Source organism: Rattus rattus, chromosome 4 (genome assembly GCF_011064425.1).
Source record: "Rattus rattus isolate New Zealand chromosome 4, Rrattus_CSIRO_v1, whole genome shotgun sequence".
Taxonomy (NCBI): domain Eukaryota; kingdom Metazoa; phylum Chordata; class Mammalia; order Rodentia; family Muridae; genus Rattus; species Rattus rattus.
Genome location: NC_046157.1, coordinates 76,952,634 through 76,971,903, shown reverse-complemented (window position 1 = coordinate 76,971,903; position 19,270 = coordinate 76,952,634).

Genomic DNA, 19,270 nt, shown 5'->3' with positions numbered 1-19,270 from the left:
TGGTTAGTATATCAGTGGGCCACTACTGGAAAAAACTGATTTGCTTTTGCCAGCAGGTAGCAGTTGCAGATAGCTTCTTGGTAGGGTGTGGGAGCCCGTGTTCACTTCCAACTCCCAGTGCTGGGATCCTATTTACCTTGACCCTGTGCAGATTGGTTCTTGCTGCCAGAGTCTGTGAGTTCAATGTACAATAGTCCTGTTGCTTGTGAAAGATGCTGTTTCCTTGGAGACGCCACACTACTGACCTCTGCAGTTTTTTCAGTTCCTCTTCCAAATAGATCCTGAGCCTTACGAGGAGGATATTGATGAGGTCATTCCACTGAGGATCAAGTGCTCCAAAGACTGTCACTCTGGGCGCCTTACTGGGACAGAACTTTCCAACCTCTGATTAGAACTTAAAAACAAATACCGAGAGGATTGAGGCATAGTGCCAGTTGTTTCCCTACCAGACTCCAGTGTAACTCCAAGGCAATGATCACTAGAAAGCCTGGTTTCAATTCAATGGGACATAAAACAGAACAGAACAAAACAAAACAGAAAAGAAAGTTATTAATATATGGAAGAGCTCTGTAGGAAGGAAGAGGTCTGGTAGGAGTGGGAAATGCAGTAAAGGGTAGTGCAGAAAAGTAATCGGGATGCATTACATACATGTATACTGTCACAAGATGAAATTTATTATTAAAAAGGGAAATTTGTTTAGAACAAATTTTGATAATTACAAATACAGTAAAGAAAAAAGTTTCAAATAGGAAAATAGCTATTTAGATTCTAAAAATTTCTAAGAGCTCCAAAAAATCCATCATTGCCATCTTCATCAGTGAACTGAAGCATGACTTCATGAAAGATAGGTCAAGGTCACATATCAAGGTGAACACTTGTCAAAGCAAAATAGTCAAGCTGCCATTCCTGGACAAGACAACATGGATGATACAAACTTGGAATCCCATAAATGTATCAGAATAACAAGAAATACACTGAGAGGTACCTGAATAAAACTTACTGAGGCAGGCTAAGGGATGGCACCAAAAGATGCCTACATTCTGACTTGCCCAACTTTTTACTCTGTTATATCACATTGCAGAGGGAGAGATTCACTTAAGGATCTTGAGTTTGGGAAGAGTGTCTTGAACTATTTTGTCATCCAGTAAAATCACACATATTAATAGAAAAACATGAGTCAGGACAGGAAATAAAATAAAATGATACAATAAAAAAAACTGAAGAGATGAACAAGAAACAGCCAACTCCTGGAGCTTTGAAAGAGAAGAAATGAATTCTCCAGGTAGATCTCTAGAAACTGTGCTCCTACATAGTTTTTGGTTTTACACCTGTGCCCCGATAAACAACCTGCAAGATCATAAGTCTCTTTTAGTTTTATTTATTTATTTTTCTTATTTATTCACTTTATGTCCCAATTGCTGTCCCCTCTTCCAGCTCCCCCCAATCCATTGCCCTCCCCTTCACCTCTGAGACAATGGAGGTCCCACTTGTGTGCCTCCCGACTCTGGCACATCAAGTCTCTGTAGGGATGAGAGCTTATAAATCTTCGTTTAAGCCAGTTCGTTTATTACTTTACTTATTGCTATGATTAAGGAACTGCCAAGAAGCAACTTTAAGAAAGAATATGACTCTTGGGGGAAGAAGGCATAATGATAGGAACAAGAAATGGCTGGTGAGACTGTATCCACAGTTGAGAAGCAGACAGCAGCAAGGGTGTAAGGCTAACTATGAAAACATAAGGCCTCAGTGTGACCTACACTGAGGACCCAACTCCCAGAGGTGTCACAGCCTTCCACCGTAGTGCTACCACCTGAACACTAGTGTTCAAACACCGGAGCCTATGGGGGATGTTTCAAATTCAAGCCATAGCAGCTGCTCTCTTTGTCTCAATTTTTTAAGGCAGGTAAAGGAAATCACGTACAAAACAAAAGGACTTGAAGAAAGTCAATCAACTGTACTAAATGAGCTGCAAAGGATAAAACAATCAGTGTGCCCACAGGTCCCAGAAGAGTTCTGCAGCGATGAGCAAACTAGAGTGAGAAAAAGAAAAGAAGCTCCAAAGACACTCCTGGTCCTCAGGAACACACATGCATTTTTCACAAAACATTCAATGTAGAGTAAATGTCACACACATGCACGCACACATGCGCGATATAGGAGAATCTTCTCAAAGCAATTGAACAGATTAGCCATGTGTGGAAAGGACCACTTATAACATAAGTCCATCACTGGCAGGTATTATTGTTGGCATATTTCCCTTGAGAGAAAGGTTCAGGATACTGAGTTACTCATGATGGATAGTAACTTTGATAACTTATGGGGAAAGAAGAAAGATTATTAGAAAAGTTTTTGAGCTTGAATTTAGTGTGAGCATTTTGAAAAGTATACTAACCCATCTGTCTTAAACTGGAAACTTGGGAAACATCTGCTTTCAGGCAGTACTCCCAGTTACAGTATTTGTACATCCTAAGAAAAATGATATACTAAAAGGCCGTGATGCAAATATTGATGCATTAGAAAAAAACTAGAAGATAGCCCTATGGACTCAGGAGGCCAAGAGAATGACAGTGCTGCATGAAAGAGCCGATGTTCCTTGATGCTGCTGGGTGCAAAGGATTGTTTCTGACTTAAAAGTGAACTAGCAAGCTGATTATGAACACATCTGCTAAAATAAGACAAGGTTTTTGCTTTGCCATTTAGAGAAATTTCAACTGTTTTCTATTTTCACATTATTAATACTACTCAGTAATGTAAAAGCTCAAAGGCACTTGCATAGATTTTAGTACTCAGATTAGTATTCCTATTGAGTTAAGTATATCTTATGTTTTCATTTATGAATACTGGTTTTCTTGGTGAATTAAGTATATCTGATGTTTATTTTTATGAATACTAATATATTAATGCATGATTATTACAGATATATACTTGAAGGTTAATTCTTTCCATTTTGTTTTGGTTTTAGATAGTACAAAAATATTTTCACTTGGTTTGATTTAACCAGATCCTTTTATGGCCAGACAAAGCGAATTTTGTTGCACTTCTTAAAGAAGAAATTTTCCTTTTTTAGTATCTTAGTAAGTGACAAGAGTTTGAATGATCTAAAATATGTCTCATAGACATTAACTATTTTAAAGTAAATTTTGTAAGTAAATTGTTTCCTTTTTCACTATTTCTAGAAAGTATATGGGTGGCATTTCAAGTGCTGATGTTTAAAAAGAACACTTCAGTATGAAGGGTTTTTATACAAATATCTCAGAGTTTTAGACATTCAAAATCCAAGGTCCATTCACGTATACCAAGGAAGAATTTACACTAGTTATGACACTGATGCATTCGCTTAAATAAATTTTAGTGCAAGTACTCAATCATGGCTTGTGTTTCTCAAAACCAGAATTCTCAAGGTAGACTACAGGCTCTGGGTGAGCTGCTCACTGCTGAGATGTCAGCCCTATGTCCTGCACAGTGTGCCCTGTGCCCGATGGCCTCCTATCAGTGCCCCAAGAACACTAGGTTCCATTTTATCCTCACTCCCTTTCTTCATCTTGGACTTCTCAGGTTTTTCCTGTGTTATGGTTAAAATTAACTTCAATTGAAATCATTTTTCCAATTTCTATTTCTTCATATCCATCTTTTCCAAAATTTGCTGGGTAAAGTTTTTGAGAACGTTCCTGCCCTGCTGTTGCAAATGTTGATTATGTTTTCATATCTACTGTATATTTCCATAGTGCCTTGGATTTCATCTACACTTCTTCATTTCCTATATCCAATGGAAAGGGTTTTGTGAATCTAGAAGGATTCTTTTCTGTGAATTAGGCTAGCTGTCTTGCAGCAACAATTAATGAGTAACAGTTCCAAATCTAAGGACTTAGGACAACAAAGAATTATCACTGCGTTTGGTTTTATTGTACAGCGTGCTTTCTCCTACACTCTGCTGGGCCAGCTCTCTTCAGCCCTTCATTCAGTGCTCCTGGACAAATTTGAACAATAGTTAGACGTGTATTTTCTCTTCCTGGGGAGTGAGTCAGCATGGCACGCTTCTGTTGTGTTAGTGAGGTCTGGTTGCTAATGCTTCCTGTGTGCTAGACAAGCAGCCAAGAACTGATCTACACCCCACATTCTCTCAGCATGTCTTTTCCATGTACATGTCTACGCCTGAGTGTAGCCATGTGAGCACACAGGTAGGTGGAGGTCGTAGGTCAATGTCAGGATTTTTGAGACAATGTCTCTCCCTAAGTCTGGAGCTCATTGACTTGACTGGACTGACGGCCAGCAATCGGGAATTCAGCAGCACCATTCTTTATGTACCTCCTCCTTCCTTCCAGCTCCATTGGGTCGTTGGACGCCTGTGTCCCTGTGCGGCTCTTCCCACAGACACTAGGTCAGCAAGCACTAGCATTAGCACACTTCTTCAAGCTTCAGATTGAATTGTCTGACCCTTATGGGGAACTGCACATCACAAGTCATGTGGTCCATACTAATGGCAGGGGACAGGGAACTATGTCTCCTGGGAGAAACTTTAAACTTCCTTAGAAGGCAAACAGCAAAATCCCTTTCTCCTCACCCTAGGCAATTTAAGCATCATTTCCAGTATTTGGCTTACAGTAAACACTAGCTAGACATTTTGTGAATAAACGTGTTCACAGACTGTCTCCCAGCATCCCTTTAATAATATATACATTAATTAGGAATGTTAATGGGCCTAGCATGCTGACTTTTCAATATCAACAACATGATCTACACAAACGACCACGTCAATTAATTTTGATGATGTGCAGGTAGGAAGAGTTCCTTATGTAATAAAATTTCTTTTACCAATAATAGTATGATGAAGATCATCATGGGTCATTTTGCATATACTTTGAAGTTTTATAGATGCCTTGTTTACAAATACTTTGAAGGATTTTGGATATGGATGGATGCTTGAGAGTATTTTACATTTTTCAAAATTATATTTGTCCAAATTATTATCCAGGAGCTTTGAACCTCTTTCACTTACCCAAAAGAATTTTCAAGAGCCATAAACAATCTCAGGCCTAAATATTAACGTTAAAAGTGCTTAGGACTAATATAAAGATGCATGTGTCACTCATTTTAATGACGGAAAGGATGAGTAATGGACAGTATAGGGCAGAGTCCTTCGAATGAGTGCTATTTAAGAGATATTTGAAAAGGACACAGATGCTCTCTGCTAAGAACCTGGCTGCTTCTCTAGTCAGTGTGAAGACTTCGGCCCAGGAGGGAGCCACAGTGAAGATTGTTGCTAGTCCTAAATTAAACTCTGCTTCTTTCAGTACCTGGTCTCCAGGTCTCAACCAGGCTACATTACAGTCTGTAACCTTAGTGTTTGATGCTCCTCAAAACGGAGGAGACAAGTAAAGTCTGTGGCAGCTTCAGTGAGATGACAACCAAGAACTGTCCCATAGAATCTTGGGGACTAAGATCCCCATGTAGGTTTTCAGTGCCCTTCTTCTAATTGTAAGAACAAAAGATAGAAACTGATTAATTCACCTTCCCAGAGAAAGATGGCTTTAAAGGGAGTCCAAGCGATATTAAGTCCACTCAGTTTGGGAATGCCTATGTAAGCAGCACCCAACTGAAAGATGTCAGCTTTTTCCTAGGTACTAACAATCCTATGTAGAAGGCTGTGAACATGTTACTACCTGGGTACAGTTCTAGATCTGGGCGCACGGCCACACGCATGCACATACGCACGCACGCACACAGAAGACATGGTTCAGAAGGGGAGAAATACTGGGAGAGCACTTGGTCTAAGGGAGAAGGTGGGACTGTACCCAACTAGGGTGAGAATGCAGCACAAGCCAACAGAGGCCCGGAAAGGAAGAGACGGAAGTTCTGCCCCTCGGCTCCGATCCTTGCTTCACCTGGACTTCGACCTTCCAGGAGCCATCGTGAACTGACAAACGCCAACAGCCAGGTTACTTTCTTCCAAAGAGACTCTTCACTAGTGTAAAATTAGCAATGGAAAGCAATCATTATTTTGCCTTTAGATTCTCTTCCTAAAGACCCAATAAGATTAAGTGTAGAATTGCTCATTTTACCGCATAGGAGTAAATACCACTTCAAACACATTCTTTTGTTTTTTTCTAGGTATAGTCATGGTTAGAAGGCCTGGTTTTCTAAAATCTAGTCTGAAGTTTCAATTGTATAACACATTACATATATACATATGTATGTACATATGCATATGTACAATATGCAAAAATGAAACTATATTTATACATGTATATACGGTTATATATAAATATACATATATAGTTCGTTTTGTTTTGAAACAGAGTGTTGGTACGTAGTTGAGACTAGCCTCGAGTTGACTACTTCAAACTAAACTTGAACTCTAATAATTCTGTTGTTGCTATTTGTGTAGGTCAGGGGTTATAAACATGTACCATCATAGATGACTAATTCTCTTGTGGACTTGTCAGAGCATAAATATAAAATCTCACGTAAGAAATACTGTGAAATCCCCCAAGTACTGATTTCTAAAACTTAACTCTCTAATTGGGATCAGCCCTTAGTGCAGTTCTGTTATCTTATAAATTGCTGCGCCGCTATGTTCACCTGAAATCTCTCTTTTTATTTCATCTTTTATCTTTTTTTAAATAGTCTAATAATTATCTCCCTCCCAGGACACCCTCCAACAATTTCTGATCCCACTCCGCCTCCATGTGTCCAAGAGAATGTCCCCACCCCACCATCCCTGCCAGGCTTCCCCACTCCCTGGGTCCACAAGTCTCTAGAGTTAGGTGTGTCTTCTCCCACTGAGGCCAGACCAGGCATCCCCGGCTGTATATGTCTCAGGGGCCTTGGACCGGCTCATGTATGCTGTCTGGTTGGTGGCTCGGTGTCTGTCTTTAAATCTTAAAAATTAATTCTAAATCCCAGATACACAGAAAATGCCTGCTGATAGTTGAGAACACTTTCATGAAATAAACCCAAATAGTTGTTATTTTAATGAATGCTTTAAATATCATATGTAAAAAATATTTAAGATTTTAAAAATTCTCCCCTAGGATAGAATAATTACTTGACAAGAGAATGTTCATGTTTCTCTCCCATTTTCAAGTTTTTTTTCTTGACATCTTTAAAACTGAGAATGAAAGGCTAAATTGTGTTCCAAACGGTAATTTCTTGAGTGGCCTTTGCTTTAAACTGAGTTTTAAACTGTATATTTTTTACTACAGAAAGATGAATATATTTAATATACTTTCAATTGCATCATATTTTATAAGATCTCAAGGGGTCCATTCTTACATGAACTAAGCATTATTGCATAATTATTGCTCCAGATACCTCAAATGATAACTAATTAAATATACATGATATATATTTATCAGTGAACATCGCTTCTCGGCCTTTTGGCTAAGATCAAGTGTATCAGTGAAAAAATTGCACTATTTCCATTCTTCTCCCTGCCCCGAAAGTGCTAATATCCCTGCAGAAGTTGTAAGGAGCAAAACAAACATAACACCTGAGAATATGAATTAACATTAACAATCATGCAAAAGAAATACACGTTTAATTAGGGAAGTGCTACGCTCTTCCAACTCTGAAACCTGGAACATCGCTACCTTCCTTTAGTATGCATCTTTGATTTGTGGTAAAATTTTATTTCATTATTAACTTGGACTACTGTTATAAAGAGATATGTTTTAAAAAAAAACAAAAGGATGGAAAAAATTATTACTCATTTTCTCCCTAACTCTGTAGCTGACAACAGAGTATGTTAAATTCTAGTTCTCCTAATATCTACAGCCTTAATTCTAAGGTGAATTATAAACATTAGCTGAGTGTACTCTTTTATAAGTCAGTAATTCTGATGTGCTTCTCCTACTTTATTATATAATAAAAATGTCAACGACTTGTAGTTGGGTCTTTTCTGCTTAGAAATTGCAAACAGAAAAACCACCAATAGATAGAAAGAACGGGTTTTTACTCCTTGTAAGGATGGGAGGACTTTACTGAGAGATGATAGATACTAGTTTGGTTGATCTTTAATGCTATGCACTCTCAGGGATTGGCTCTTTCCCTTCTATGTTTTTTATGTTAACTCTTCATTTTCTTTTTACAGATTACTTAATAATGACATGGATAGCAAAAAGTGAATGAACGCCTTGTGCTTTAAACACATTAACATGGCCCTACACCCTTCCCTTTTCCTCTTGTGTTTTTTCTCCTGCTTTGCTCATTTGTTTTGAAATACAAAGCCCCTACAATTGCAGCTGGGTGGGAGGCAGATACACAAAAACTGTCCCAAGCCAGATGCACCTTGTGTTCTTTGCTAACCAAAGTTGAATTTGTTATCGAAAGAGCATTAGGGATGTGGTTACTTGCCATGCATGAAGACATTGTGATATTTCTGTTGGTTTTTGAAAGGCATTGTTAATTTTTTTCCTTTCAAGATATTCTTATAAAGAAGCATAAAGCAATGAGTTTCTCTAAAAATTTACTAGAGATTATTTTACACAATTGTTCCATGGAAATCAGGCTTGTTCTTAGCAATTCTTCAAGTTCATGATACAGGGACCTCTGGGTACCCGTTTGTCTAAAACACTAAGAGAACTCAAATTTGCATTTGGGCTTCACGTTGATCTATTTCTTTTTTTTAACAACACATATAAGTCATTGTCTAATGCTGAAGCTTTGTAGCACAGTTTACAAATAATTTCCTATTGTTTCTAGACAATTGCCTGCCAACACCAGCCATTCTGGGAAAACACTGCAAAGGGTATTTCAGTGGGAACACAGGAACCACTTCCACCAACAGAGGCATTAAGAGCTTTCACGGGTTTTTTTACACTTTTATTTTTCACTATAGGTTAAGGAAATGCCTCCGCTCATCCTTTTAAAGCCAAAAGTCGACTTTTCCACTTGTCACAATTCTTTCTCCCAGTTAATAGAAATGTTAAGGAATCCCAGGTCCCTTACTGAAAGAATTAACTGCACCCACTTCAGTTAGGCACACACAACACCTGAGAAAATATGCAAGGCCAAACAGAGTTAGAATATCATTTGAATCAATAAACTGTTAAACCTGAAAAATATTTTGTTGTAGAAAAAATAAAAGAATAGGTATCCTTAAGAAATAAAAAAGCTCATAATAAGATACTGTTTGTGCTTTTTAGCAGTGCTGTATCATCTTGCTTCTTTGGTAATCATGACTCCCAGAGTTTCAGTGGCAACAGAGTCTGTCCAATAGCTATAATGAATGGAGCAATACTGAACATGTGACATCTTGTGACGTGTAGCACTATTCATAACTGAATAGGACTGGTTTTTCTTAATACAGCATTGTTGACTTCATATTCAAAAGGCAGTCTCAGATTGCTATACCCCTTTCTTTACTGATATTTACCATGAAGCGACAAATCAAAATGAAGATTTTTGTTAAATTGAAATATAAGTAGATAGTGTTCCATTTCTTTTTCCTCCCTGTAGCCATTCCCATTGCCCCCACTTTTTCTAAAATCGATGCTCCTTTTTTTTTAGTTGATCACTGTTATATGTATACATCTATAAACTGATAAATATGTAAATCCAACATTCTGGGTCTATTTAGTATTGTTTCCGTGTATAAGATTTCAGGGCTGACCACTTGGTATCGAATAATTAATGAGAGACTTTTCCCTGGAAGAAGTTAATTCTTTCCCTCTCTCCTCAGCCTTTAAAACCTACAAAAATAAGAATTTTAAAAATTGTACATAAGAGACCAAGAAAGGACATATACTGTTAAATGAGGAACTTGATTATGACCAAACACTCATGACATCCCATTAGGAAGCACAGACTATAATAATCAATATTAGCCAACCAAGAGAGAAGAAGCATCATAGGGAGTATATGTTGTTTTGTTATGAAAAAAATACATTTCTTCAGCCAGCAGGATTCCTAGGACAGGCTAGTCTTATAGAAATGTAGGATTGCAGTTCCCATCCAACTTCACTGAGACACAAAATGCCTTTGAACAAGATCCCTGGGTGCTTAGCACAAAGTAATTTCAAATGAATTTCATCCCCTTGAGGTTCCTGTATCTCACAAAGTTGGCAATTCATGAGGAAAAAGTCACACTTTACCAGCTTTCATATCTGGACATAGGTACCACCATGTTCTGTTACAAGGAATGGATGTGATAAAGAAATTCCCTGCTTTGGCTATTCTGTACTGTTGGGATATTTTAACAAGACACACACAAAATCAAAATCTGACAGGCTGATTGAAACCTGAAATCATCCCATTTTAAAAACTCTGAACTAACATTAATAATAAATAAAAATTGAACATCACTGAAAAGTGAGACCATATATCATGAGTATTCTAATGTGACTTTTTTAAAAAAAAGTAAATGAAAACAATTTTTAAAATCTATATAAGCAGGAGATTGCAACCTTCCCCCATCACCCACATATGCACATATTTCATCCACACAAAAATCAGTACAAAATAACTGTTCTATCCTTAGTGGATAAAGAGAGGTAGGAACATTGGGCAATTTTCTACTGTGTATTCAAGTATAAAAATCAAGATATTACTAAGAGGCATTATTATAATTAGCCATATACATGTTATTTTCTCAGTATGATGATTCTAATGGATTCCTTGTCCACGGTTTACTTCTTTGCTATTGGCAAAAATGATGGCCCAAAGAAGAGCCATTTTAGGTAAATTTGATTAATAGCCCCTACTCCTTTACAAGCTGAAAGTGTAAGAGCTTAGATGGAGATTCAACAAAGAAAGTAAACAAAGCCTGGATATGGTTTATGCAAGAGGCTCTCAACTGAACTATGTGGACAAGAGAGTCTGTGGAAGAAAACAGGGTAAAATGGAAGTCTTTCAGTGCATAATATCATATGATTCAATGTCTCCTAAGAGGCTAATGCAGAAGCCAGGCAAAAGGACCATGGGGAATCTTGGGAAACAAACTGTATGAACCAACTTCTGTGTAATAATTTGTTACAAGTAACTGATTTTTAATAAAAAAGACAATGATTAAACAGGCATTTTCTTCTTTTGTTAATTAGCACCAACTTAATTTAGACTCTCAGCCTTCATGAGTTATCCTTTCTTTCAAGTAAAATTGCATTCAGAGGAAATCTCATTGATTGGTACACGTGTTGAAATTCTCCTGAAAGGAGATACATGGTTTTTCTTCTGTCTATAGACAAGAAATAATCAAAGGAAAAGACTTGCCAAGACATACATATGTTTGGCTGTAAATTTTTCAGGTAGGTAAAATTGTATTTAAGCAGAATTAATTGTCCTACCTCCAAAATTCATTTTAAATGATATAGAGAGGAAAACTTAATATTCAAAACCAGTTTCTTAACAATTCATTTATTTTGTGTACTCTAGGAGATACTTTGCATCTATCACTGTTATAAAAGCACCAAATATTCTTCAGGTTAACAATTTTTATCTTTGTTTTTAAAATTATGAACTAGAGCATGAAGGACTGAAATGATCAAATTCACATTTAACACAGTAGATTGCTTTCCACTTAAATACACCTCCCAAGCTATGAGGATGGTATGTCTGAAATTTCTCTGTCCTTCTCCTTTATACTGTGCAAGGAAAACTCACAGCCAACCACTGGACGTGAGCACAAGGACTCAATGAGACCTGGGGGAAGCACTTGCTGAAGTTCAAGAGATTCCCAGGACTCAATGAGAATAACATTAGCTGAAATACCCAACAAGGGGGGATAGAACCTGTAGAGACCATATCCAGGGCTAGGCCTGACCCCTGGTTTGGGATGGGGACAACTACCCATCTCAAAAATTTTAACCAATAATTGTTTCTGTCTAAAGGAAATGCAGGGATAAAGAGTAGAGCAGAGACTGAAGGAAAGGCCATCCAGAGACTGCCCCACCTGGGGATCCATCCCATCTACAGACACACTGTTGATGCCAAGAAGCACTTGTTGACAGGAGCCTGGTATAGCTGTCTCCTGAAAGGCTCTAGCAGAGCGACCAATGCAAATGCATATGCACACAGCCAAACATCAGATTGAGAACAGGGACTCCAATGAAGGGAAGGACTAAAGGAGCTGAATGGAATCACAACCCCATAAAAAGAACCACAATGTTAACTAACTGTAACCCCCAGAGCTCCCAGGGACTAAACCACCAACCAGAGAGTACACATGGAAGGACCCATGGTTCCAGCTGCATATCTAGCAGAGGATGACCTTATCTGGCATCAATGTGAGGGAAGGCCCTTGGTACCCCATAAACCTCTCTAAGTTGTAGTTACTATTCTGTTCTTCATTATTAGAGATTTTCAGGAGAAAATAAACCTGAATTATATTATCTTTGAAACTGTCATTTTTACTCAGTACAAGACCACAAATGTCATCTGAGTAGGAAGGTAAGGCAGGACTGTGTAGGCAGGTGGGGAAGCAGCCTCCTAGAGGCAGGACGAGGGGGATGGGATAGGGTGTTTGTGGAGGGGAAACAGGGAAGGGGGACAATGTAAACAAATAAAATAACAAAGAAAAAAAGAACATGAGGCAAGGATGAAAATCATATGCATATACTTACCCCTTTTCTGTGCTAAAGTTATTAAGAGGTTTTGTGATGTAATTAACTAAAGACAATGGTTGAGGAAAACTGTCACGTATTTCAGAAAAGTAAATACAGTAGGCACAGAGAAGCCACAAGTAGAAGTAAACAGCAGTTGCTCGTGGCAATGTGTGAGTGTGTTTTCAGAATAATGAATGTTTGGCAAGAGAAGAGAGCAAATACAAAAGGATTTTCAGGTAGAATAGTGGTGATAGGAAACAGGAAGGCAGTTGTACCGGCAGGAATTAGAAATTCGTTATTAAAAAAGATTTGGACGCTTTAACGTGTGAATTAAAGAGTGGATTATGAAATAAAAGATCTGCAATACTAAACAGGCATGAACATGAGAAAGTAAAAGTAAGAACAATCAGCTGCATACCAGTGTGTACATCTTTATTTTATTTATGTATATGTGAGAGTATGTGCTTGTGTGCATGTGCACATGCATGAAGATGGCTTAAGAGTTCAGAGGAGGGTGCCATGTCATCGGAAACTGGAATTTCGTGTTTTTGTGAGCTTTGCTGGATATGGCTGCTGGGAACTAAATTCCAGTCTTCTAGAAGAGCAGCAAACACTCCTTAGTGATGAACGGTACCTCTGGCCCATGAACTGAAATTTTAAAAGCAAATGGAGAAGAAAAACATTGCTATCACTCTGTTTAAGAAGTTAATCTTCAGAAAATATTGCAGAAAGGACAAAGCTGACTATATAAGGAACTCTCATAAGTTATTACAAAAGCTAGGCAATTTAAAACCGAAGTGAAGATTTGAATGCCTACATTACCAAAGAGACATAATGATTGCTAATGGTTTACAAGCATCTACTTAAGACATAAAATGTTTGGTGTCATTAGCTTTCAGAGCAATACAAATTAAAACTGCGATGCGATACTGCTGCATTCACATGAGGAGGGCTAAGAACAGAAAAAGATCCAGAGGAGATCATGCTACACGAAGCTGGAGGTGCAGTGAGCTGGAACCTTATGCTGCTGCTGCTGAGAATGGGAAACTCACGAAGGCAGTTTGGAAAGCACTTCTCTTTGTATCACTTCAGGGTCATGGGACATTAAGGAGAAAATATTTTACATGTTTACATACTCAAAAAAAATTAGTAATGCATTAACACATTTTGAAAATGTGATCCTGTATTCTTCTAATGTTAACACACCACATGTCAGGAATATGCAAATACAAAATCAGATGTAAATTTTTTTTATTTTTTTACACAACAATAAAACTAATAGATACAAAAATGTAAAAAGTCAGTAAAATTAAAGTAATAACATTAAAATAATTAATGTGCATTACTAAAAAACCCAGTGGTCTCATTGTGAGTACTTATATTAGTGAATAAAGGTGAATTATTTGGGTAGCAAGAGATCATGGAGAATACAGGCACTTGCTGCCAAGCCTAAAGAACGAACTTGGTCCCCAGACCCAAGTGGCAAAAGAAGAAAACTAACTTCCACAAGTGACTCCTGATTTCCACAGTGTGAAACGTGCTACAACAGAGAGAGAGAGAGAGAGAGAGAGAGAGAGAGAGAGAGAGAGAGAGAGTGAAAATAAACAAATAAATATCTAAATAAAATTATATATTTTTAAAATACATATTTATATAAGAATACCTTTTCATAGGAACTCCAAACTAGAACTCTAAACTAGAAATGGTTCAAATGTCCTTCATCATATCAATTGAAAAGCTAGACTATTTCTATACACCGTTCAATAATGAAAGGGTCAAATTATTGACTTATGTGCCAACTCAGATGACATTTATGGTGTTGTGTTGAGTAATGATGACAGTCTCAAAGGTTGTAAAATTCAGGTTTATTATCCCCCCAAAATCTCTAGTAATGGAGAACAGAATAGTAACAATATCTTAGACTGAAGAGGTGTATGGATAGAGAAATGGTCCTGCAGGAATGTCCCTCTATGGATAAAGGAATACACACATGTACACACACACACACACACACACACACACACACACACACACACACACACACACAAAATGCATGTCCAAATATTGTAATTTTACAAAACTTTTTTTGGGTGGCAAAGAATAAAGTCAGAGCTAAATTATTGTGTGGTTAATGAATTAATATTTGGTTGCTATCTCTGTTATATTTGGAAAATATGGGAAGTCTTATGAAGGAGATTGGAGACAGAAGATAGTGGTGGGGAAAGCCAAGAATATTGGACATACCATTGCCAAGGACAAAATGTGCTTATTGAAAATCCCCTGTGCAAAGAAGGGAATCACACTTTAAGGTTTTATTTTTGATGTTGTTGATAATAAGATCTTTCACATTTTCCTTCCAAATATCCAAAGAAAATTATTTTGAAAAGAAGTTTCACATTTATCACTTTGGTGAATATGAAAGACATAGCTTCTACCCATGCATAGAAAGTTCAGGAAGTACACGCAGAGATAACAGTCATGTCAGGAAGTGTAATATATAATACAGTGAGACTCTACTCAAAAAATAAACGTCTTAAGAAGTCGTAATGGCATGGTATTAGGTGGGCATTGCATCGCTCATAAACTAAGGTTTATGTCTAGATAAAGATGAACCAAGAAGCTAGGGATATGGCTCAGTGAGTAGAGTACATGCTGTGCAAGCACACCTACATGTGCTCAGATGCCAAATGTCTTGGTAAAATGCCAGACATGGTAGTTTCACTCACTAGCTCCAGCATTGCTTAAGAGAGAGGACAGAAACAAGAGGATTCCCTGAAGTCCAGTGGTGGTTGCACTGCTGTCCTGAGTAGCCAAAATGATGAGACACCCTGTCTTGAAAAGTAAGGTGGAGTGCAATAGTAGAAGACACTCTGCATTGACCTTTCCCTACACACAGACACACAGACACACAGACACACAGACACACAGACACACACACACACACACACACACACTTGTATTTGTACTTGTGTTCACACAGAAACAGAAAGGGAGGAAGGGAGAGAGGGAAGGAGAAGGGGGATAGAAGAGACAAGGAAGAGAAAAATAAGAGAGAAAGAAAAGGAAGAGAACCCCCCTCCAAAAAAAAAAAAAAAAACTAGTAGGCTTGGGACTGTTTGGGCTCCACATATGTAATTAAGAAAACTAGTGTTGAGCTATTCTTCATGAAGCTTGCTGCTGGCAGGCATTGTTTGGAACTTCATAAGCAATCCCCATAACCTAAAGCATTTGGTGATTACATTCCTTATGTAGATGATTTTTTCCCCATAAAGTCAGATGTATTTTGTCAGGAACTTCACATAATTAGGGCTGATTCCAGAAGTGGTAATAGTTGCTGTCCATCTTTAAAATTCTCATATTTACATTTTATTAAAATATTTTTAATCTTCAGTCGAAATCTAAAAGAGGATCCAGTGGGAGACTGGAATCATACCCACTCGGTGTACTCTATGAACTGACTACCTTGTCACTCCTGTCTTTGGAATGCTGGTTTACTCTGAGGTACTGGTCTTCCCTAAATCAATAGGAGCCCCTGCAATTCCCCAGTGCTCTATTCCATCCACGCACTCAGCATCTCACTCATGGCATGTGTAAGAAGGGGGCAGCATCATGTATAAGCATCTAAAGCCCAGCAGAAGGCTATGCTCATGTCTTGACGGCTCTGTGACACGTGACTAGCACCATCTGTCAGTTTCACCAAGAGAAGTCAATTTCAGTACGCACTGCACTCTTCTTACTGTCTCAGAAAGAATACAACTTTTATCATTATTTTGCCAGTGCTAGCTATTTACTGGAGTTGTATCATTGTTAGATAAGTATAATACATTAAACCCAAGTTGACAGCCTTGTGCACAGCAAGGTGAGTCTCCAACAACCCACTCAGGAAAAAATAGCAGGCAGGTGTCTGATTTTATTAGCTTATTTTGAATTTACATGTTTTCTTTTACCTTTGTTCTCTTTCTTTTTTGATAGGAAAAGCAGCGTTAGTCTTCTGAGAGAGAAGCTCGCCTATGATAGCTGCTGTATGATAGCCAGGCCTATCACAATAAAGCATTGCATGATGAGTGCTGTAAAGGCTTATTGTCTTATAATTCTCAAGTCCGGAAGTCCAAGGTCAAGGTGCACTCAGGCGTAGATTCTGATGAACACCTGTAGAACAGCTTGCAGATGCTACCTCTCCATGCTGTCTTCTGGCTACTCACAAGTTCTCTCTTCTCCATGCAAACGACTGAGGAGAGTTCCAAAGTTGCTAAGGGCACCAACTAAAGCCTCATTTTTGTATCTCACAAATCCTAAACGTCCTTGAAGAACTTATACCCTTTTATAGTCATAGTGTGAGGTGAGAATAAAATATATGAAATTGCATGAATGGCAACTCATAACCATTAGCTTCTGAGGCATCGTCTCTTAAGATGCTTCACTCTGTTATATTTATGGAGAACATGGTGCAGCACGGAAATGTTCTTTTAAATGGATACCTTTTAAGATGTGTCTTACTTATTGAAGGTTGCTCTGGTTCTTTTCTATCTAATTATGAGCAGAAGCATCTTTGAGTCATTACCAAATGATCTGGGGATGCAGTGAGAGAGACTCTAAAAGATCCTAAATGAATCATGCTATTCTTTGTTATCTGACAAAAACCAGTCATTGCCTTCATATGAGCAATATTACAACATGATATTACAAAGGAGTATTGTTCAAATTTTTGGATATTTTTTTGCTGCAAAACCTAAGGTAATCAAACCATTAGAGAAATGGAAAATATGTCCTTTAAAAGCTAGATACAGGAAGTATGTATGTGTGTGAGGGTGGTGGAAAGGTGAAGAGGCAGGGATCTGGGTGTGAGAAAGAGGGATACTGGGGGAGAGGAAGAAGAACAGGATAGGAAATGAGAAAGACAGAAAGATAGGAAGCAAGGGACAAAACTAACAGAGAAACAGAATAAGGGAGAAAAGAATTCCCAGTGTATGGCTTAACTAATTACTTGGAGACAGTGTAACAGCCCATTGGGCAATCCTGTAATCAGATGAGCCAAGGGACGAATGTGATCAAGTTTATAACAGTTCATTTTCTTTGAATGCAGCTGTATACAATGCCCCAGGAGGTTCTTGAAGCACTGAAGCTAGAGTGACTGTTTTGATTAATAACATATTCATTCAATCCTTAAAATCCACAAACAGAAGAGCATATTGTTGGGTCTTGAAGGCTATCCAGAGGTGTTGTGGAGCCTGTTCTGGAGAGAAAGTGAAGCAGATAAGAACATTTTATGAATGGCCATCTTAAATGTGTTGCCTTGTTAAAAAATGGTCTTTTCAAAGTTTCCTCTTGTCGGTATTTTTTTTCCTGTGAAGGTTCCTAAGGCTGGACTATGCTGAGAATGCTATAATTGTCATTTCTCCCCCAGTGGTTTTATAGCAAAAAAAGGAACATTAGCACCACCGATTCCTTGTAGAACATAATCTATTTAAACATACTTGTTTCCTCTGAATCCTTTTTTTAGGGTTTCACTTTGTTATTTTATTATTGAGAAATCTGCATAAAGGCAGAATTGGAGCTTCCAATGAGTTTATTTGCCTCTCTATTTATTCCCCCACTGGAAGTCGTGAGCCTTGTTGATAGCAGCCCAGATGGGTGGTAGGGAAGCAATTAGGATTAAAACCATGATGGGAATGTGGGAACAGCAGGGTGTCTGTGGGTATCAAGGGCACTATATTAGGGAGTCTTGTTAAGAACCTTATTCCTACTAGGTTATGACTGCTGTCTTAGGGTTGCCTAGGTTTCAATAGTAATTGAGATATTGTGAATGTATGTATGTATGTATGTATGTACGTATGTATATGTGTACATATGTATGTATATGTGTATGTATGCCAGCCCTTTGTATCTTGATTCATTGTTTGATTTATTTTACGTAGACATTGAATCTAAAATGTTTCCTTTCAAGTAATGACATTTACATTAAGAGAGTACAATAAATAATGAAGTAAATGTGTAATTTGATTCTGTTCAGCAAAATTTGGCAGTAAATATGAGTTTCTTTCTTTTGTATTCTTTCTCTCTAAAGTCAGATGTGGGCCACTTACTGAGGAGAGGAAATCCTGCAGTAATTTAAATGCAGAACATTTTAAAACTAGCTGGTAATGTTTAAGTGACATTTCAAGAGAGAAATACTTCAGTGTCAATATTCCAATGCAAAACAATGCTGGATTATTAGCAAAGCTTGGACATCTATGAGAAGCCTGATATTGTAGGTGACATATAAAATGGCATGTAAATTTTGTCTTAAGAAGGGTTAAATGTGCACATAAACATGAATAAGTGTGACATATTCAGTGTCAGAACAATGCTGGATTATTAGCAGAGCACCGAACATCTATGAAAAAACAGGTATTAGAAATGACATATAAAATACCATGCAAATTTTATCTTAAGGAAGATAAACAAAAATAACTATACTAGTCAGTGAATATTCAAAGTATCAAAGTAAGATTTAAAAACACCACCTCACACACATGGATGTTTTCTCATGTGGACTTGAAGTCTAAATGATAAAGAAGTTTATGAACACAGCATCAATTGGTTCTCAGAAATGGGAAAAGCTAGATGTGGTGGCCCATGTCTTTAGTCCCAGCACTTGAGTTCAGAGGCAAGCAGATCGCTGTGAGTTTGAGACCAATGTGAACCTGTGATCTTTAAAGAAATATGTCCTAGAAATATAATTCTGGACTGGCACT